Source organism: Hermetia illucens, chromosome 4, assembly GCF_905115235.1.
Source record: "Hermetia illucens chromosome 4, iHerIll2.2.curated.20191125, whole genome shotgun sequence".
NCBI lineage: Eukaryota > Metazoa > Arthropoda > Insecta > Diptera > Stratiomyidae > Hermetia > Hermetia illucens.
In genome coordinates, this window is record NC_051852.1 from 166,350,642 (window position 1) to 166,373,456 (window position 22,815).

Here is a 22,815-nt window from a genome sequence, read left to right on the forward strand (position 1 = left end):
AGCTTACCTTATAGCGTGGTGATTGTTGCTTTTGCCGCCCTCCAATTTACTTCCGATCTCAAAACTCCTCTACAAGATTATGGGATCCGATAAGGTATCCCATAAGGATCTCTATTAGATGATAATTCAATTTTATGTGCTTTCACTCGACCCATTTCTCAATACATGAAATCAGTGCATGGGTCCAATGATCTTTCCTGCAATTATCCTGCACATTTATACCGCAATCTTCTATGGAGTTCTTCCTAGCAGTCTGCAGTCACCTCGAGCGGATTCGCCCTCCTTCACTAGAGGAAACAATGCACCTTATTCGCTACAAAAATCTACGAGAATCATTCCCGGGATGATACACTATAGTGTGCGCGGCTTAGCGATAGGAGCAGTATTGCATTCGCCTTTTCCGGGGCCAATTTGACCAAATAATGTATGATAGTCTCTTTATCCTCACTTTTTTTCTACCCCTTAAGTTTTCCTAATTATTCCTCTTAATTTCACAATTACCACCCCATCCTTCATTTGATTACTTCAACTAATTAAATTTTTTTTAAACAATCCAACAACTGGTCGCTTTCTCTTAAATTTTTTTATAAACTTGCTTATACTGCATATTATAGAGTGCAGACAGGCGATTAGAGGGACCGAGACCAGCTGATCAATTGACAGCGCATCATCTGAACCGGGCAGACTATTCGAGGCCGACACAGTGTTTAATAGTGACAGAGCAGGAGTTCGATCGAGAATGAATCATAGACATAGAAAAGCGGATGGGCACACCCCTTCTTGCAGGGAAAATCAAATTGATGGGAAATTAGTCAGCGTCGGAGTTCCAAAGGGTAAATTCAATTTGACGTTTCGATTTGAAATTATTATTAACTTTATTTGTGCAGCTATCGGAACGGGATGTATTTTGAGGCCTAGATTTGATATCAAACCACTGCGATTTTTTCAGATTTTTCGGCTAGATAGTTTCTGAGAACCAGATCTGTTTCACTTTCGGGGGTGCACATTTTGAGCCCTATCTCGCCCTACCAGTTTCGGAAAGTACCAATCGAGCCCTTTCATTTGACACTCGACATGACCATATTCTGTGAAAAAAAATGTACACTCCCCGTTCGCATGTATAGGGGCCCCCCTTCAAACATAGTACAACATGGAGCACTGCATGCAAAGGGGCACACATACCACATATTCTCTCTAAATCTTGTGACAGACAAACAGACGGAAATAAGGAAAAAAGCCCTTGACATGTTCGCTGAGTTATTCGAAGCGTGCATGTCCGAAGGAATATTTCCAGCGACTTGGAAGCGTCAGAAGTTGGTACTTCTGCCTAAGCCTGGTAAACCTCCAGGTGAACAATCCTCATACAGACCCATATGTCTTCTGAACACTGTGGGGAAGATGTTAGACCGGGTAATCTATAATAGATTACTCCCAGTTGTTGAGAGCCAAGGCGACCGTTCATATCGGCAATATGGGTTCCGTAAAGCCAGATCAACCATTGATGCCATCAAATTGGTTACTGGCTTGGCCGAAGATGCAATTCACGGAAAGGATAGTACCAGCAAGTATTGCGTGGTAGTAACCCTGGACGTGAAAAATGCGTTCAATTCGGCCAATTGGAATCTAATACGCAAATCACTAGCGAAGTTCGGTATTCCCGACTATCTCGCTGCTATCGTCGATAGTTATTTAACTGAAAGGAGGCTCTGGTATGACACCGATGGCGGACCCGCGGGTGTCCCACAGGGCTTCGTATTGGGCCCACTACTGTGGAACATCATGTACAACGATGTACTTAATCTTCCCCTTCTGTAGGAAGCCACGGTGGTGGGTTATGCTGATGACATAGCCCTGGTTGTTGTCCCTAACATGCTGAGTTATACTCAAGCGAGGCAATCAGTGCTGTCAAATGCTGGTTGGAGAGCTCTGGTCTGTCGCTCGCGGAGGAAAAAACAGAAGAGGTCCTCATCACGAAGCGCCGGAAGAGAAATTACGCCTGTGTTAGAATCGGAAATCATATCATCACCTCCAAACCGATCATCAAATACTTGGGGGTGGTGATAGACAGGATGCTCAGCTATAAGCAACACGTACAGTATGTTTGCGATAAATCATCCACTGCTAGTATGGCCCTGCCGAGGATGATGCCGAACGTGGGAGGGCCACGGCACACCTCTAGGTTGCTTATAGCCAGGGTGGCGACCTCAATCATGTTCTATGCGATACAGTTTGGAGGGAGGCGTTCTGGATCTCAGTAAACACTAACAAACTGAGTGCAGTCTACAGGAGGACAACCCTGAGGGTATGCGCTGCCTTCAGGACTGTCTCAGACGATGCAGCATTCGTCATCTTTGGAATTATGCCGATTGACATCTTGGCAGATGAGATGGCGAATACATACAATGCGAAGCCAATCTCTTTCTTATTGCAGACGAAGAACGTTGGACTCACAGGCTAATTCCTGCCACCGAGGAGTGGTTGGGGAGACGACACTGTGAAATTAACTTCAATCTCACCAAGTTTCTCACGGGTCATGGAGGATATCGCCATTATCTGCACAGCTTTAAACTGGATACCACACCTGATTGTCCACACTGCGATGGTATTCCAGAGAACCCAGGGCATGTATTCTCGCACTGTCCAAGACTTGCGGACGAAATGACGATCCTAGAGGAGAGGTGTTGATACCTGAAAATTTGGTGTCGAGAATGGTAGCACGTCAAGAGGATTGAGATGCGGTCAACTCCATGATCGCATCTATACGGAAGAAACTGCGAAAGGCAGAGGAGAACAAAAAAAGTGCGAGTTGGGGGTGGTTTTACTGAGCTGGTGTGTTCAGATCAGTGTCTTTTAAAAATTTCCACCCTTTCAAAAAAAAGAAGATGGCACCACCCAGGGTCGTCCCTCTACTCACAGCTCTGCTCAAGAGACTACCTCCTGGATCAGATTAGATTATCCTGGTTCTCAGCATGGATATTATTAAGGAGCGTGGATACCAGAACCAATGACATCGGTCCTAACGTAATTAGACGCTCTATATTCAAGAAGGTATACCCGAGCTGTTTGTAGTGTAGCGACCATTCAACCGTGCAAATTACCCCATGATGAGCAATTGGATGTGTGTGGATTTACAATGGAGGTAGGCATGTTGAGACTTCGTTCTTAAGTGGGTGCTCAGGGTATGCTCCAGGGTCATTGGTCTTCATTCATTATGCCATCGAGGCCCGGAGTATTATATGCGGAGAGGCTTTAATGGCCCAGCTGATTTTATTCTCTATAATTACCAATTTGATAATCCCATAAGGCTGGGGCTGCATTTCCCCAAGCAAGGCTCTGACTCAAAATTCTCTCGCAGGAGGGGAAGTCCATACGGACTAGCAGCTCCAATGTTTTACCAAAAGATTTCGTCCAGGAGTTTTCCTAGTTACTGAGCCTCGCAGATCCGCTGGTGCTTTTATTTTTTCACAATAGTCCAATCAGGACCACTTTCTTGCAGCCTTGATTGCCGACTTGTACCTCTTTAGATAGTCCTTGTATGACGACCAGTGTTTATGCCGTACCTGTAGCAGAAGTTGAACGCCTCTCTGGTCAGTTTCCTGGGATTCATCATCATCAACGGCGCAACAACCGGTATCCGGTCTAGGCCCGTCTTAATAAGGAACTCCAGACATCCCAGTTTTGTGCCGAGGTCCAACAATTCGATATCCCCTCGTCTTCTTTTTCTACCATAGATATTGCCCTTATGGACTTTCCGGGTGGGATCATCCTCATCCATACGGATTAAGTGACCCGCCCATCGTAACTTATTGAGCCGGATTTTATCCACAACTTGACGGTCATGGTATCGCTCATAGATTTCGTCGTTATGTAGACTACGGAATCGTCCATCCTCATGTAGGGGGCCAAAAATTCTTCGGAGGATTCTTCTCTCGAACGCGGCCAAGAGTTCGCAATTCGTCTTCCTAAGAACCCAAGTCTCCGAGGAATACATGAGGACTGGCAAGATCATTGCCTTGTACAGTAAGAGCTTTGATCCTATGGTGAGACGGTTCGAGCGGAACAGTTTTTGTAAGCTGAAATAGGTTCTGTTGGCTGACAACCACCGTGCGCGGATTTCCTCATCGTAGCCATTATCGGTTGTGATTTTCAACCCTAGATAGGAGAAATTGTCAACGGTCTCAAAGTTGTATTCTCCTATCCTTATTCTTCTTCGTGTTTGACCAGTGCGGTTTGATGTTGTTGGTTGATTCGTCTTCGGTGCTGACGTTGCCACCATATATTTTGTCTTGCCTCCATTGATGTGCAACCCAAGATCTTGCACTAATCGCCGCCTACTCGATCTGGATAAAGGCAGTTTGTACGTCTCGGATGGTTCTTCCCATGATGTCGATATGGTCAGCATTGGCCAGTAGTTGGGCGGACTTGAAGAGGATCGTACCTCTTGCATTTACCTCAGCATCACGGATCACTTTCTCGAGGGCCAGGTTAAAGAGGACGCATGATAAGGCATCCCCTTGTCGTAGATCGTTGTTGATGTCGAATGGCCTTGGGAGTGATCCTGCTGCTTTTATCTGGCCTCGCACATTGGTCAGGGTCAGCCTAGTCAGTCTTATTAATTTCGTTGGGATACCGAATTCTCTCATGGCCGTGTACAGTTTCACCCTGGCTATGCTATCATAGGAGGCTTTAAAATCGATGAACAGATGGTGCAACTGTTGTCCATATTCCAACAGTTTTTCCATCGCTTGCCGCAGAGAGAAAATCTGATCTGTAGCTGATTTGCCTGGAGTGAAGCCTCTTTGGTATGGGCCAATTATGTTCTGAGCGTATGGGGCTATCCGGCCTAGCAAGATAGGGGAGAATATCTTATAGATGGTACTCAGCAACGTGATACCTCTATAATTGCTGCACTGTGTGATATCTCCCTTTTTATGTATGAGACAGATAATGTCTCGTTGTCAATCGTCAGGCATTGATTCGCTGTCCCATACCTTGAGCACAAGTTGATGAACACTTGGTGTAACTGGTCGCCTTCATGTTTAACCAATTCGACTGTAATTCCATCGGCCCCAGGCGACTTATGATTTATTAGCCGATGAATTGCACGGACTGTTTCTCCTAAACTTGGTGCGGACAGTATTTGTCCGTCGTCTTCAGTTGGCGGGACCTCCAACTCGCCGATGTTCTGGTTGTTCAGTAGCTCATCAAAGTACTCAACTCATCGTTCCAATGTGCCCATTCTGTCGGAAATCAGATTTCCCTCTTTATCTTGGCAGGATGAGTATCGAGGTGTATAAGGCTTCATCCTGCTGACTTGTTGGTAAAACTTCCGCGCCTGGTGCGGTTGCTCCCTGTACTTTTCTAGTTCACAGACTTGTTGGCTCTCCCAGGCTTCCTTTTTCGGTCAGTGAAGTCGCTACTCCGCTCGACGGAGTTCGTGATAAGTCTCTGCGTGTGGCCGCGTTCTTTGAGAATGCAACATTACTCGGTATGTAGCATTCTTCTGTTCCATTGCTTGCTTACATTCATCGTCAAACCAGCCGTTCCGAGTCCTTTTGCGGCTGGGACCAAGTATGTTTGTGGCCGTATCCGTGATAACGTGCTTCAGGTGGTTGTGAAGATCATTTGTTGATGCTTCATCTCCAGGTCCTCCGTTGACTGCGGTTATTGCGGCATCCATTTCCCTCTTATAGGTGTCGCGGAGGGTTATGTTGTGGATGGCTTCAGAGTTCACTCTCACCTGATTGTCAGAGGGGATTCTAGGTGGTATTGTTATTCGAGCTCGGAGCACAATGCCAACGAGATAGTGATCCGAGTCTATATTGGCCCCCCCATATGTTCTGACATTCATCAAGGCTGAGAGGTGGCGGCGTTCGATCAACACGTGGTCAATTTGGTTGAAAGTGGTCCCGTCTGGAGAGTCCCACGTATGTTTGTGGACCGCTTTCCGCGCAAACCAGGTACTTCCAACAACCATTTCGTGTGACCCTGCTAATTGAATAATCCGCAGTCCGTTATCATTTGTTTTTTCGTGTAAGCTATGGGAGCCAACGTATCGCCTGAAAACGGGCTCCTTCCCTACTTGGCTGTTAAAATCCCCAAGTATGATTTTAATATCATATCTGGGACAGGCTTCGAGGGTTCGTTCTACTGCCTTGTAGAAGGTATCCTTCTCCGATTCTGCAGTGTCCTCTGTAGGGGCGTGAACCTTTATGAGGCTTATATTTTTAAACTTGCCTCGCAAGCGCAGAGTGCATAGCCGTTCGCTTATGTTTTCAAAGCCGATAACAGCAGGTTTCATTTTTTGGCTGACTAAGAAACCTACTCGGAGCACATGGTTTACTGGATGACCGCTATAATATATGGTGTAGTGGCTCTTCTGCAGGAAACCGGTCCCTGTCCATCGCATCTCTTGTAACGCTGTTATATCAGCCCTATATTGGGACAGGGTATCGGTTAGTTGCTCATCAGCTTTATCTCTGTACAGGGAGCGCACGTCCCATGAGAAAATGCGCAAATCGTTGATCCGTTATCGTTGCCGGGTCCGTCGTTTTAAAGTCCATCCTGTCCGAGGCTCCTCTTGTGGCTTCGTAACAAGTTGTTTTCCGTGTAGGGTTGTCAACCCTACCGAACCCCCAACCTGGAGGACCAGTTGGTACAATTTGTCCTGTTTTTAGGCGCGGGAGACTCGCCTTCATCCTTCTCCGTCTGCAGCTTTTCGTTAAGAAAGAGCTTCCAGCGGTCACCACGTGGCGGTGGAGATAGGGTTTGGTAGTTGAGCTGTTGGCATTTCCCAGGTTTTATGCTCCATCATGGGTACCAATCCACGTTTCGCCCTGGGACCTATACTACCCTTTGACTGCCTTAAAATGTTCCCTCTATAATCAAGAGGGCATACCCAGGCTGTTTGTAGTACCCCATGATGAGCTATTTCTGTGGATTTGTAATGGAGGTAGGCATGCTGAGATTTGGAGAACAGTGTCCCCTCCATGATCGTTCTTAAGTGGATGTTCAAGGCATGCTCCAGGGTCATCGGTCTTCATTCATTATGCCATCCAGGGCCGCAGATTTATATGCGGAGAAGCTTTTATACCCCAGCTGATTTTATCCTTTATAATTTCCCCCAAATAAGGCTCGAACTCAAAGTTTTCTCACTGGTGGGGAAGTCCATACAGACTAGCAGGTCAAGTGTCTTACCAGAAGATTCCGTCCAGGTGTCTTCGAAGTTACTGAACTTCGCAGATTCGCTGTGGCTTTCATGTTTTCACACTAGGCCAATCAGGACCGCTCTCTCGCATCCTTGATTGCCGAATTGTACCTCTTTAGACAGTCTTTATATGGCGACCAGTGTTTGTGACGTGTCTATAGCGGATGTTGAAGGCCTCTCTGGTCAGTTTCCTGAGATTGGATAGATTTTATTTCCACCACGGTGAGAATGTTCTTTCCTGGATTTTGCAGGGCTCCAGCGTTTTGAATGCCAAAATAGTCACCTCGATTGCCAGATTTAATTTCGGATCTTTCCGCTGCCAGTGTGCATTACCTTTTCCCAAAATTCTTTTCCTTTGCTCCATCGTCACCAATTTCCTTTCCCAGGGATTTTCGCCGGAGCAATTGAGACCTGTATGTCGTTTAGTGATTAGTGATTAGATGAAGCGTTAAATGAACGCATGAGCCATTTGTATGTTTATCTGGACTGGAATTTCCTGAAAGAGGACTCATCATGAAGTAATCGGATCATAATACATGCGTCGTAATGAACGAGGAAATATCTTCCTTTCAACATAATCACGAAACTCCAGAAAAAGCAGACCCGGCGTTATCAGTTCTAGTTAATGACTTGGTTGCTTTATCTTTCTAGTGCGGATACACAGATACACGGCAAAAGAGCTGGGATTTGTTATGTTAACGACAAGATTTAATTATCAATCCTGTTGGCCGATACTTAATTTCCGATTAGTCTTCATAATTAATGGGTTTCAGATAACTATCCGGTGGCTATGTTTTTGTCGTTAAGCTTACTAAATATATTTTCCTCGTAATTCCTGCAAGCAAGTTGTCTCTGCTCGGCCAGATGGGCATCTGTCGGTGCCTTTGAGATATCTTTTCGGTGTAATCAGAAGCTTTAATCCAATCGCCTGAACATTGAAAGTATCTTATCGATTGCTGTGCTAATGGTGCTACAAGCAACTGGCCCGTCTGCATATTCATTGGAACACCAGTGGAAATGGTTTGTTATATGTGGATTCCCACTCACAGGAACATTTGCAATTATAGTAAACATTAGTTAGTTAGAGCCAGCCATTCAGCTTAATTTCCACTTGGAAGCAATTCTCACAAATCTAGTTCAAAGTGGCCTTTCCGAGCGATGGGAAAGCCGTTCAACATCAAACCTATTCCCACTAATTTGAATCTTCATGAACCCTTGGAAGGTGCGAGGAGGGGCTACTATGAAAGATAATTTAACTAGAGCGATAATCGCCGTGCCTCGAGGATAAGCCGACTAAGTGAAGCGTCTTAAAAGAAGTTAAAATTAATTAACTGACCCCGGGTACATGGAGCAACTTAGAACTTAGTTGCCTCCACGAATGGAGCCCCAAGTGGAGCAAGGAGTGCACACTGCGTACCGAACGGAGTACATCAACACCGAGGCAACCGGAGAGATAATAAATTACGGGCAGAAGGTGCTAAAGCTTAGTCGATGGCGACTTAAGTGGAAGCAATAAATTTTAAGGTTACGCGAAAAGGCTAATTCCGTATAATAAAACCATGTAGAAGCGTGTTCAGTATGGGCTGGAATGGGTAGCATTTGCATTCCGCCCGGAGGGAACATCCTGTTCCATTTCATAAACGACCACCATAAAGTTCATTCAGGAGCATAATTTGTAGCGGCTAGAATCAATCCCGAGTGGTTCTCGCATTTATTGGACCAAAGGAGCAGCTTCCATATATCACAATGGTCCCATCCATCCATCCATCCTAATTTTCTTTTGACTTTTTTTTCGTCGCAAATTGGGAAGCGAAATTGCAATACTAAAAACACATAATTGCAATAGTTCGAATCAATTTGGGGCAATGCTGGCTTTCATCTGTGTTGGATTTTTTGCCCTCACAATCTGGCCTGACCCAATTTTCAGCTCCGCATTTCCTCGTTTTGATTAGATGTGACTTGGCCCGTGCACGACCCTCCATGGGCACGGTCTGCAATTGCATTGGATTATATTCATACTAAACGAGATACACCGACAGAGCCGAAATGCAGGTATTCTCGCTTTTGATTACCTGTGCTCGTACGGTGTGCGGCCAGATTGAATGGAGGCATCTGGATGTAGGCCAGTGTGCAACTGAAACGAATCCAAGATAACTGCCGACAACAGACCACATCAAAGTTTGATATCCTAACAAGTTAGAAGCGGACGTGGCTTTCCAATTATTTTAATTATAGGACAATATACGCCGAGACAGCATTGGCTTTGATGGATATCGTTGGGAATGCTGTGGTTAATGACCACATTTGGAGACAATACTCACTTTCTTTGATTTGTGCTCGTAGTTTTTTTTGTGTCTATCAAACCGGTGATACGGCTTTAAGTTGAAGTTTGGAGGTGTGGTTCTCTTGCCGATGCCTTTGGATGCCTTTTAATTAGTGTTGATATACCATGTTCAATGACTACTTACCTGCAGGTTAGCTCCGGTTCCAAATTAGGCTTCCATGTTTCTCAAAAGGAAAATTCACATTAATTTCTTTCAATTTCAATTTCCTTTTGAAAATTTTAATTTAAAAATCCTTTTTCAAGGCATATATAGAAAATTTCTAACATTCAACAAATGATCATTAACCTTTTTGTTGTTGTTTTCATATAGATTTATCATGTCGCTGTGGTGGAAGCTGCCGAGCAATACGCGAGAAAGCTTCTAAACAGCGGGAAAATAAGAATCGGTTGGATAGTGTATGGGATACGAATCCGGGCCGCCCCAACCAAATGTTACAAATGTTTGGACTATTGGCACACATCTGAAACCAGTTAGGGACTTGACAGAAACGCAACATGCCGTAAATGCGGTCAGGCAGGCCATAAAGCGAACACTTGAAATGAAAAGGAAAGCTGGGTCCTATGCAGGGACCGTGGCGAGACTGATGAGAACGTTGCACACACTGCGGGCTCGGGACGGTGTCCAGTCTTCAGAGCAGAACTGGAAAGAACTAGGACGCGGCCAACACGATTCTCCTCCTACAAATCAATATGTACCGAAGTGCAACCGCTCACGAGTTGCTAGCGCAGTTCGCTGCGCAGACCAAAGCTGATTTAGTACTCATCAGTGAGCAGTACCAAAACAAAGGCCTAGTTTGATGGCACCCTGATATATCAGGTACCGCTGCCATCTGGGTTTGGGGCGAGATCCTCCTTAGGGTTCTTACCCAAGGTTGAAGGGACGGCTTTGTCTGGATTCGGTGTTCAGGGATAACGTGTCTATCTCACGCCGAATGAGACGATGCCGGACTTTAGACCCAGGCTTGATGGGTTAAAGGACGCTATCTTAGGCACAGATGGGCGGATCTCCACCGGGGGTGACTTCAATGCTAGGGCACTTGAATGGGACATGCCTCACACAGACTCCAGAGGGAAAAGAATTTTGAAAATGGCGGCGAGAACAGGACTGGTAGTCCAAACACCGGATCCACCCCAACGTTCCGGCGCCCGGGATGCGAGGGAAGCATTCCAGATGTAAGTTTCGCGTCGGAATCACTGATGTCGCTGGTGGACGGGTGGCGAGTTCTGGAAGACTTCTCAGCAAGCGACCATCAATACATGCCTTCGAAGTGGTGGACGCAAATTCTCGGCGTGCGCCACCCAGGTGCTCTTTCTGTGCATGGAACGTCGCGAAAGTGAACACCGGGAGGTTTGTCGAAACTCTTGCAACAGGTGGAGCCGCGCTGGAGGATACTCCTGGGGGCGGTGGCACTGCAGCCGACACTGTCGTAAATTCAGTTATGAACCTGATAACGACGACTTGCGAAGCCTCTATCCCCAGGAGGGCATCGAGACGTGGCAAACCTTCCATGTTTTGGTGGACAGTGGAAATCGCAGTGCTCCGGAAGGAGTGTCACAGACTCCATCGCGTAACACAACGTCCAATCGACCGGGAGAAGGCATGTACCATAATGACTGAAATCAGCCAAAACAAGACTCTACAGTCCAATAAACAGGTGCTAAGCTCGCTGCTGGCAAGATCTGGTCGACGAAGTGAATGGGGACCCGTGGGGACTCAGTTACAAACTGGTAACCCGAAAAATCGAGGCTCTGCGGAAACCCCGTTCACTTAAGGCCGAGCAGATGGACCGCATCGTAAGGACACTATTCCCTGCGTACCCCGTATGGGATGATGACGTAGGCGCGGAAAGCGCAGAGGACTGTCCCCTTTGTTGTGGTGTTAAACAAGTCGACAAGCTAGAGTCGCATCCCCCCGGTGAGGGCCTTGTAAGGACGCATTTTAGCAAGAAATCTGCCAAAAACAGAAAACAAGCCATCCCGTAAGGGAGGGGGTACGGCCTAACGGCTCAGGCATTCTAATGACACCGTGCAGTAGACACAGACTCCATGTCCCCTTTTCTCTATAAAAGAGTTAGAACAGGCAGTTCTCTCTATGAAAAGCAAGAGGGCGCCAGGACCCGATGGTATTCCGGCAGAGGTATACAAACTGGTATTCCGACACCGGCCAGACCTACTGCTCGGCGCATTCAATGCTTGCCTAAAAGAGGGCACTTCCCCTGCTCGTTGGAAAGTGGCGAGGTTTGCTGATCCACAACGGGAAAAGCGACCCCGAGTTGCTGTCTTCATACCGCCCACTCTGTATGCTTGACACTGCTGGAAAAGTGCTCGAAAAGCTCATCAGAAGTAGACTCGACTGGAGGGTCAGGGGAGGATGGAGGTCACGTCGGGGTAGCACTGGGATCCCTCCCCGGGGCGGACCTCTGGAACGCTACTTATGATAGTCTACTTAAACTCGACATGCCAGAAGAGTCGCACCTAGTTGCCTATGCAGATGATGTCACGGCGCTTGTTGCTGGATGCACTGTCTAGCAGGCGCAGAGCAGACTCAGCATATTGATGCGACGAGTAAGCGGATGGATGACTACTCGTGGCTTCAAGCTTGCACTGGAAAAAAAACGAAGTAGTCATCCTGACTAAAAAGAAAATCCCGACCCTTCATCCCATATCGTTCGGTGAGTTGATAATCGGGTCAAAACCAGCGGTAAAGTACCTAGGACTGACTCTTGACTTAAAGATGAGTTTTTTTGAGCAAATCAAAGTAGCAGAGGACAAGAAGGCTGCAGCTGGAGCTTCGGTGCTAAGTGGACTATTGGCAAACATTGGGGGTCCAACGTCTGGCAGACGACGTCTCCTGATGAGTTCAACGCAATCTGCAATCTGCTCTACGGTGCAGAGGTATCTGCTGACGTTCTTGGCAAGGAGGTATATCGTAAACGTTTCGCGCAAGTACAGAGACGGGGAGCTTTGCAGGTGGCGGCCGCATACCGCACTGTCTTTGAATCGGCCGTGATGGTGATCGCGGGAGTGATCCCCGTTGCCCTTTTTGCTGAGGAACGTCAAGCCATATACAAGGGCAAAGGAGATGAGCCAAGGAAGGTTGATGTTCATAAAGAACGGCAACGCGCTCTAGACGAGTGGCAGCTTTCTGGGCAAAATAAAACTAGAGTCAGATGGACTGCGCGACTCATCGGCAACTTAGGTGTGCGGCTGAATCGGAAGTATGGTCAGACTGACTATTTCCTTACCCAGTTCTTAAGTGGTTTTCAGTCTTACCTGCACAAAATTGGAAGGGCGCGATCTCCGGATTGTGTGTTTTGCATTGGAGTTTTGGACGACGCCCATCATACTTTTTTTTCTTGTGGAAGGTGGGATGGGATTCGTCAGCAGCTCTATTTAAACACAGGTGATCTTTCTACAGACAACATTGTCGAAGAGACGCTGAGGATCGCTAACAGTTGGAGCCACGTTGCCAATTACGTTCGGGTCCTTCTCGTTGCTAAGAAGATAGAACGCGACCGGTGGAGGAGCCGGATGGCAGTGGATTCCTTGAACTGACAGCTCCTTTCCTCCTCTCCTCTCCGGTTGGTGGAAGGAATTCTCCGATTTGAAAGCTCCGCAAGGCGGGAGAGTTCGGGGGACTAGTCCGAAGTAATGTGGCAAACGGTTCCAGGGAGCTCTCTGACGAGGGGAAGTGTTTAGTAGGTAGTCCGACGACGTACCGAACCGGTAGTCCAATACTGTGTGCGTAAATGCATTCACCTATTTCGGGAACCACTTGTTCCCTTCACCAGTGCTAACAGGTCCCTTAGCTTGTTAGCACTGAAGAAGGGAAAGGAAGGGATGAAGGGGATATCGGTAAATAAAATTCTCCACTAACGAATAGAAAAAATAAGCCACGTAAAGCTGAAAGCTATTCTCTATGACGAAATTCCCAGGAGACCAGTCACTCGCATTTGGTTGCTGAGGACACGCATAGATAAGAACAAACTCGTCTAATCCCTGCGCCTTCAAAACCTTACTTATCAAGGAGGAGGAACTCCAGACGAACAGCCAAGCTTTCTTGCTCCCTATAAACGAAGAGTGCTTGGAGACACAGGAAAAACTAGACTTTAACGTGCGGTTCGAAGTCAGGAATTGAAAGGTTCCGCTTTGCAAAACCGTACGACGACCTGAATCTTAATGGACAGTCCGACGGAGACTGGCGAACCCCCCATGCACGCAGATCATAGTGAGGGTAACGCAGATAAACCTGCAGCAGTAGGCTCATTTGCTTGTCTTTCTCCTAGAGGAAGACATTGACATCGTAGAGTGCATCTATGGAACGAGTAAAATGCCAATCCCACTCGTTCCAGTGATACTACTTTGCATGCCAGGGTCCAATCTTTTGATAGAGGGCTGCATGCAACTGTCGGCTTCGAGACGAGACTTTGAATGCTGCCTGGGATGTGCACTCCAAGTAAATGGTTTGCCGCTGCTTCATCGCTTTTTGTTTACCTACGGCTCTCCGTAGGTAACCCCGGTACCGGATATGTTTTTTGCCAAGGGTCCGCTTCAGATTTGAGGCTGCCTCAAGAGAGTTGGTCTCTTCGTAAAACTGTCTCTAGAATGATCGTTTAACCGACCTTATACTCTGCTTTGGAGATTTGTGAGCCTCTTTGTACCGATTCGCCAGAATTAGACTTTAGAGCTCGGTTATTCACGTTCTCCTCGGTTTTGCCAAATCCGAGTTCCGCCACCTTTCACCCTTCTTTGGTGAGTTTACATCGAAAGCTTCTCTCATGCTAGTTGTGATCATCTGGGTTGTTTTTTTTTCGATGCGTCCCTTAAAGATCGTATCTCGAGCGCTCAGTTCTGTTTTGTACGTCACCTAATCTACCTTGCGGGGATTCGGAAATGATCTATTACGAAATCGGATGTGATCCGAGAGTGTGATATCATTTGATACTCTTCACTCCCCGATAAGAGCCGCAATGTCGATAACCTTTAACCACATTGAAAAAGTGGGTTCATTAGCCAAATTGAGGATCTGCAATTCGGTTCCTACCAGATTCCTCAGTAATCTCGATCCTCTTGCGTTGATGTTGGCATATTGGTTAACTTTGATGAATATTCCACTGGAAACTTCGTCTACGACATAAGGGAAAGAAGTAAAGTAGACAATCATAGAATCGCCTAATCTCCTTGTTGACTCTTTAAGGTCAGTTTAACGGTTGTGGTGTCGCCATCACATAAGTCGTTAACGAAGTTAGCTTGGAGGTTTTTTGAAACCAACATGCTGAAGCGGGGTCACTTTTATTGACATACAACAAGTCAGTATGTAGGAAGTTAAAATCCCTGAGGTATAAATGTGTTGCAGCTTCTGATAAGTGCAGTTACCGTTTTACAATGCTGAACATTTATTTGAATGATATGGCTCCTCATCTACAGTTGAAATAAAGATGCCGTGGGCTCCACGTCCCTTTCGATAATTTTAGAAGCCGATACTTGTAATGTGATGGTCCCAAGCCCATAGTGAAGCGGCAGCCCGCGTGTTCCCGAACCGAAAGTTTCCAGTCTATCGGCTCTTTCTCCTGCTTTGCTGTCTAACAGCATCCAAATGGATTGGTAGAGCTCATTCTGGACACCAACTTATTTCAGAACCTCATCACTGTTACGCCCCTCTTCTGGAAGCCAGAAAAAGCACTTTTTAAACGATACCAGCTCGAAAACCCTCTTCAGGGTCAGTTGCGCACCGTCCTAGGCATCCTTGAAGGAGAGCAGCCCTGCCTGAGCCACTCGTTCTTGCTAAGATGAGATATAGCTTTGACTGCAAACGAAGACTAGGCTATTGCCAGCCGAGCACTTTTTGTGGCCATTTGAGACAATCCCCTGAAGACCACTGCCGATTTGATTTACCCTTAGCCGCAGATGCCCCGAACAATCCTTTCCCTTCAACATTGGTACAACTGAAGGTTTGTGTTTTGCCCGAAAGCGATTTGCTCGGAGACTGCTTGCTGCGCCAAGACAGATTCAGAGGCAAGACTTTAGTCTCTGCATGTGGCGCCGCCTGGAGACCGAAGTCAGGAGTGCTGACAGAAGGAGACTGTTTCGGTTCGTCCGTTAAGGACAAGGTCCCAATTGGTTATGGCCTTTGTTTTGTCGGAGAAAATAAGCCGATCTCGGCAGAGTCGCTTTTTGCCGAGACAAGACTAGTTGATACTGAGTGTCTCCTGATACTCAGAGTTCACCACTCGCGGCCACATCTTAACCCCTATGACCCTCGGCACGGTGGTCACACTTTGGCTTGGGGTTTAAATTACCTCTTAGTTTCAGAGGCCACCCCTAGTTTCCTAGAGCTCCCACGCTACGACAAGGTATGCAGGTCGAGAGAGGCCAGGCTATATATCATATTTATATTCACACCACATTACATATCCCCTTTTACCCCTACTTCACATTTGAAAGTCAACAGAATCCATGTGAATATAAAATGATTCTGCTGCGGATGAATCTTTTCTTCAATTCTTCAACGATTCTGTGACACTAAAATTAAGAATTCACAAAAAAAGGACGGTATCGAAAATTCTTAAAAGGGGTTCAGATATAAAGGTGAGAAATACATCAATTTTATCACGGCACCATGTCCTATCAGAAATGCAAATTAACATAAATTAATTTCAAGATTGGAATCGGGCATCAAAGGAATCCACTCCGACATTACGACACATGTGGAGGGTAGAACTCATTAACATCCCAACACTGACTAGGGATGCGATTCATACCTGAATTATGTTCTAATGTTTTATTCATTTCAGATAGATTCCCCACAAAGTATGTTTGTATGTTTGGCTCACTTACATGCCACTGACTTGATAGGCTCCTGAGGAATTTAGGGAAAAATTATTCGCAATGTGGGGAAGTTGGGAAGTTTCAACTTTTGCTATCTTTTGAAATGAGAATCTATTTCGGAATTATTCTGAGGTGTCTTTGTAGGCCAGGAGGAGGTTAGGTTTGGAGATGTTTTTTGTTTAATTTCATCTAACATGCGAGGAATTAAGGGAATATTCAGGATAATGCCAACTTACATAGACCATCCAGAGAAAAACTTGGCCCTTATGCTTGCCATATATTCAGATGGAAAATTAAATTAAATTAAATTAAAGATTAAAACGTGTGGAAAATTTGTTTCTTGTTGTCTGCGTCGGATAAATTCCAATGAGAGGATTACATTCATAAACTTTTCAGTTATTCAAGAACTATGAGGCATCGGACGAACTTCGAATAAAAAGTCGCCCCTCCCCCATGAAACAGGGACGAAAAGGAGATGGTGAAATTATTATTGTCGCCGAATTCAAGAATCGGATCGGACCAGACGACCTTCGTTTGCAGAATAATAGGTTCTGGGAAAATGGTCAGGTGACAAGTGATGAAATTGATTTTTCGATCGGGACTCAAGCAGAGGAATTCCACGTGGTAAAGACTTTAAACAAGTCGGGAACCCGGAAACTAGACGCTTCAGATAAGGAAGGTTTTGTGTATTTCTTTTATAAAGAAATTTGGATGCGCATTTGTCCCATTAGCATGTAGCACGTAAAATCTGCATATATTATGTGAAAATATCCACTTTCAAGCGATACTCACATTCATAGTCTTGAATTTGCAGAGGAGCGGCAGTTTTAATCTAGTATAACTTTGTTAGCAATAGTGCGATTTCCACCAAATTTGGTAGAATCATGCTCTATGTTGTAGCCTACATTGCTGCGTTGCTTTTGTGATTCTAGGGTGAACTTAAGGGGGGTTTTCCTGTCAATTACTAAAAATGATAATAATATACTATTATTAACTTTATTTGAACAGGTATCGATCGGTATGGAGGGTATTTCGGAGCCTAGGCACCATATAGTGGCAGCCCTCTGATTTTTTTCAAATTTTTCGGTCGGCTTCGAAAAGTACTAACTCAGACCTTTAATTTGATACCCCCCCTTTTGCATGTATGGGGAGGTAGGCTTAAGCAGGTTATACGGACCAGCAAGCGAGAATGCTTCAAGGAACTTTGCACAGAGGCAGTCCAAAGCCCCTAGGGAACAGCGTACAGGATAGTTATGAAGAAGAAGAAGATGAGAGCGCGAACGCCACAACTGACCTGCCCGCCGGAGAATTGGTGATAACAAAGCACCCGGTCTGGATGCTGTTCCCAATAGAGCCCTTAAACTCGCTGTTAAGACCAGACCCGACTGGTTTATCAGCGTGTTTGAAACCTACATGATAGAAGGAGTTTTCCCCGACCGGTGGAAGCGGAAAAAAACTAGTTTTGCTCCCGAAGCCGAATAAGCATTCAGGACACCCATCATGATACCGACCGATTTGCCTTATCGACACGGCAGGAAAGATGCTCGAAAGGGTCATCTACAACAGACTGCTCCCTCGAATATAAGGATGGACTATCGGAGCGACAATTTGGATTTCGTCAAACCCACTCAACGATCGACGCCGTAGACGTTGTTTTGAAGCTGGCTCGAGACGCGATTTCGTCTAAAAAATGCTGTGCCGTGGTGACATTGGACATCAAAAATGCGTTCAATTCCGCAAGCTGGGAGTGGATAAAAAGCTCACTGGCTAAAACGAGTGTCCCTAGTTATTTGACTAAGCTCCTCAACAGTTACCTTTCGGAAAGGACACTTTGGTACGACACGGATGAGGGATCCAAACAGTACACCGTCACCGTAGGAGTACCACAGGGCTCAGTGTTGGGTCCTCTCCTGTGGAACGTCATGTACAATGGGGTCCTTGTCCTTCCTGTGCCAAAGGAAGCCACGTTAATCAGTTTTGCAGATGATCTAGCTGTGGTTGTCGTCGCGAAACAACCTGAAGACGTTGAAATGTATACTAACGAATCCATTCGCGCCCTAAAAGCGTGGCTGGAGATGGTTCAGCTTCACCTCGCGGAACAAAAGACGGACGCGGTGATTACCAATCGTAGGAAGAGGAATACGGTTAATATTCGTGTTAGTGGTTATGTCATCATTTCAAAACCGGTTATCAAATACCTGAGGGTAATGATTGACGCTAAAATCAATTTCAAGGGACATCTGGACTATGCCTGTGAGAAAGCGGCAAATACCAGCGTATCATTAGCGCGGATGATGCCTAACAGTGGAGGCCCAAGATACAGTCGCAGATTACTTGTGGCCGCAGTGGTTCGCTCCACACTATTATACGCGGCACCAGTTTGGCAGGAAGCACTAGCGTACAAGAGTTATCGTAGGAGGGTAAATGTGACTTACCGCTTAGTGGCACTAAGGGTGTGCAGCGGCTTCAGAACAATATCAGCCGAGGCAGTGTGTGTTATTGCGGGAGTGATCCCGATAGACATTCGGGCAAGTGAGACACGCTGCCTGTACGAGACAAGGAAAATGAATCCTCCTGAAAAGGATGCACAATACCGAAAGGCGGCAAGGCGAGAGTCGCTGGAGAAGTGGCAAAAACGTTGGGACGACTCGCAGAGGGGTCGCTGGACCCACACTTTGATTCCCTGTATTGAGGAGTGGATCCAGCGACGACACGGTGAGATTAACTACCATCTGACGCAATTCCTGTCAGGACATGGTGGTTACAGGAAGTACCTGCACCAAGTCAGGCTGGATGATTCTCCCTTGTGTTCTGAATATGATTGCACACCTGAGGACCCGGAGCATGTTATGTTCCACTGTCCATGATTTTTCTCAGAAAGGAGGAGTCTGGAAGACTCCCTGAAAACCAACCTAAGCCTGCAGAACACCGTCGGGGAAACGTTGAAGTCGGAGGGAATCAAAAGAACGCAAGAGGAACTTGGAAGAGCGGAGCGCGTAAGGAGGACGCGAAGAACGGAAGGCTTGGTCGCTTAAAGCGCAGTCCACCCCGCGAAGTAATGCTTTGCGGCGGTCCCGCGGGTAAGGAAAAAGGAGAATGTGGGTGTGGTTTTAGTGGGTGTGAACCCCACACGCTGCTGCAACCTGGCGCGGCAGTGTCTTTATACGATTTCCACCTCCATCCATAAAAAAAAAGACAGACAGACAGTAAACCGATTTTAATAAGGTTTTGCGTTTACACAAAAAAAAGATTGCGTTAGACAACTCGAGACCAAGGGCTGATTTTGTCTGTTTTGATTTTTCCTGGCATAAAAAATCCTTCGAAAAAAGGTGACAGTTGGTTCAAATTATATAACAAGGCAATAACAAAAGACAACTAGTAGAGGAACCACTCTGCTATTATCCAAAAACCTGACCTGAGACAGCTGGTAAGAAAATAAGATGTCAGGAGGGACCATGAATATCTGTGGTAAATGGGTATCCAGTTACATTACCTATTGAAATTAAGGACAGTCATATAGAATACCCAGTAATTGATGAACATTCGGATCCGAGTCTCACTCGAAGCCTTTGCGAAGCTAGACATGGAACTAGTCACTGATTGAAACATCACCACCTTTTGACGACGTACGGAGGAAGCTTGGGAATATATTGGTGACAGCAAAGCTAGGAAACTGGATGGAATTTTCTTCAGAGCTGTAAAACTAGCCCTCCAGGCCCAGATATTTACTAGCAACTGTCATTCCCGTATCCCGTTATGAGTGCCTCCTTAACATGTATTGTTCTGTAATGACGCTAGACGTCAGCCAGCAAAGCCTGTATTGAGGACAGTTTGGCCAAACCTTCCTACCCTTCGAAAATTAATCTTCGTGAAGATTTTTATGGTATGAGACCGATAAAGGGCCAAAGGAATACACTGTTACTGCAGGAGTTCTTCAAAATTCTGAATAATATAATGCCCAGCTTTCCCATTCTAAAGAAGGCAACGGGGAACTGTAGGCAAATGTTGAGTCCACTGCGGATCATCGAACTGAGCCATGATAGCATTTTTCAGTCATCAATGCCAGCGTTCTACACATCTGTTGACTTGTGGATGGTAGGGCGTGGTTCCGATACGGTCGATGCCTAGGAACTGGGCGAGGCTGTTACTACGACTGAATAAGGTCGACTCGAATTGACGCCCTTGGTCCGTTATGATGCGGTGAGGTATACCAAATCTTGCTTTTCAGTGGTCATAGAATGCCCTTTTTCGCCTAGAAGGTACAGGGCCTATGGTATCGAGGTGGACGTGGACCCGCTGGTGGAAAAGTTCCCCTGGGTTTGAAGGTGCTCTTGTGGATCTTCAGTCGTTGGTAAGCTGAGCAACCATTCTCCAATATCGTGATTTATGTTTAGCCAAAAGTAGCGTTGAGAAACGACCTTTAGAGAAGCTTGGATGCCCATGTAGCTGAGCCCATAAATGCTATCGAAGATGCTTCTTTTGAATTCGGCTGGCAGGTAGGGCCTGGGCTTTGAGGTTGTTTCACACAGAATAGAGATTTCCATTCCGGGGATATCCATCCATTGGAGTAGAAGGTTCAGATTAGCCTGTAGATCCCATAGGGATGCATCGTCTCTCTGTGCACTGGTGCACCAAATCCGGGTGATGTCTTTTAGAAAGTATCCCGAATTCTTCCACCAGCTTCCAATGGAGCTTCGATGCTGTGAGGATTCCAGTCAAGAATTCTGGCTTGCTCAGGAGTGATCAAGGTTACGTGTCCTGGAAAATACTACCTCATGATATCTCCTACCAGTTCAATGGAACTTAAATTCTACGATGTCTCCAGGCAATGATTCTGAAAGGCATATATTTTAATTCGAAGTTAAGAATGATGCAAACCCTTTGGTTTTCACAAGAAAAGCCGTAAATTAAGTGTATGCTTCTTCCTTGCAATCGGTCCCAGTACGTCTAGGGTTTCTTCGTCTACACTGCTCCAATACCATCTTTGGAAATTCTTCTTGCAATTACTGGCGACGCACCTCCAGTCTTGTCGTGGATGGTTACCCAGAGTAACTTAGTATTTATCAATGGCCTCTCGTTCTCTGATATAGCATTTGGATCTTCAATACTTAGGAATGCCGACTGTTCACTGCAAAGGAACTAGAGGGGACAGTCCTGTCGAAAGCATCAGGACGGTATTCCCAGCGAAGTGTTGAAATTGCTATGTAAATACAAGCGAGGCTTACTACTCGTGCATTAAACGCATGTTTGACAGCGGGTGTTCTCCCTTGCCGCTCGAAGATGGCGAAACTTGCGCTCAGAAGCAAGGACAACGGCGCCCCAAAAGCGCTATCAGCGTATCGTCCTCGCTCAGTATGTTGGACAAAGCGGACAAGCGCCTTCAATTCTGCGAGCTGGTACCACATGCTTGAAGTTTTGGAGAATCGTTTTCATACTCCAGGCCACCTATCGCCCCTATGTTGAGGGACTATCTAAAGGACCATGCCATACCCTACGAGACCCGGGAACAGCTGCGCAGGATGAAGGTGACATTGGGTCCAGCTCAGGGGTCTACCCATGGTTCGGTCCTTGCAACACCTTATGCGATGTCTTCTACAACTCGAGATGCCTGATATATCGCATCTGGTCAGATACGCGAATGATGTTGTGGCATTGGTTACCGCACACTCGGTTGAGCAAGCTCAGCGTACATTGGCAATGGTGATAAGGCCAGTAAGCAGTCGTTGTGGTGACCAAGGGGAGAGTTCTCACAGTTCTGCCTACTCAGGTTGATGAAACCATCGTCTTGTCGAAGCGGCGATGAAATACTTTGGCATCATGATAGAGACGAAGATGAGCTTGTTCGAGCAGGTTCGCAACACCGTAGACAAGACCGCGGCTGCTGATGAGTGCGGTTCAGCCCGTCCTTCTTTACGGTTCAGAAGTATGGGCTGACTCCCTCAGTAAGGAAATGTAGCCTAAGCGCCTAGTGCAAGTATATAAACGAGGGGTTCTGCGAGCTGCTTCCGCATATCGTACGTCCACATATCGAACCTGTAATGTCGACAGCGGGAGTTATTCCGGTCCCTTTCCATGTTCCCGAGCGGAGGTTTATATACCTCAAGAAAGGTAAGGGAAATAAAGAAGATGTCGCTCTTGTGATGATACAGCCCGTACTCTCTGGGAAACAAAATCGAGAGATAGATGGACCGCATATCTCTTACAAGACGTGCAATTATGGTTCAATCGAAAATACGGTGGGGTTCACAATTACCTAACCCAGCTGCTTAGAAGGCACGGATATTTGAATCTTACCTGCACGCAATTGGGAAACCACGGTCGCCCTGATTCCTGCCACACCTTTTTCTTCTGAAGAAAGTGGGAGCGCCATCGCCATCACGTTTCGATGAAAGGATGTCTTGCGTCTCCAGATAACATAATTAACGCCATGCTGCAC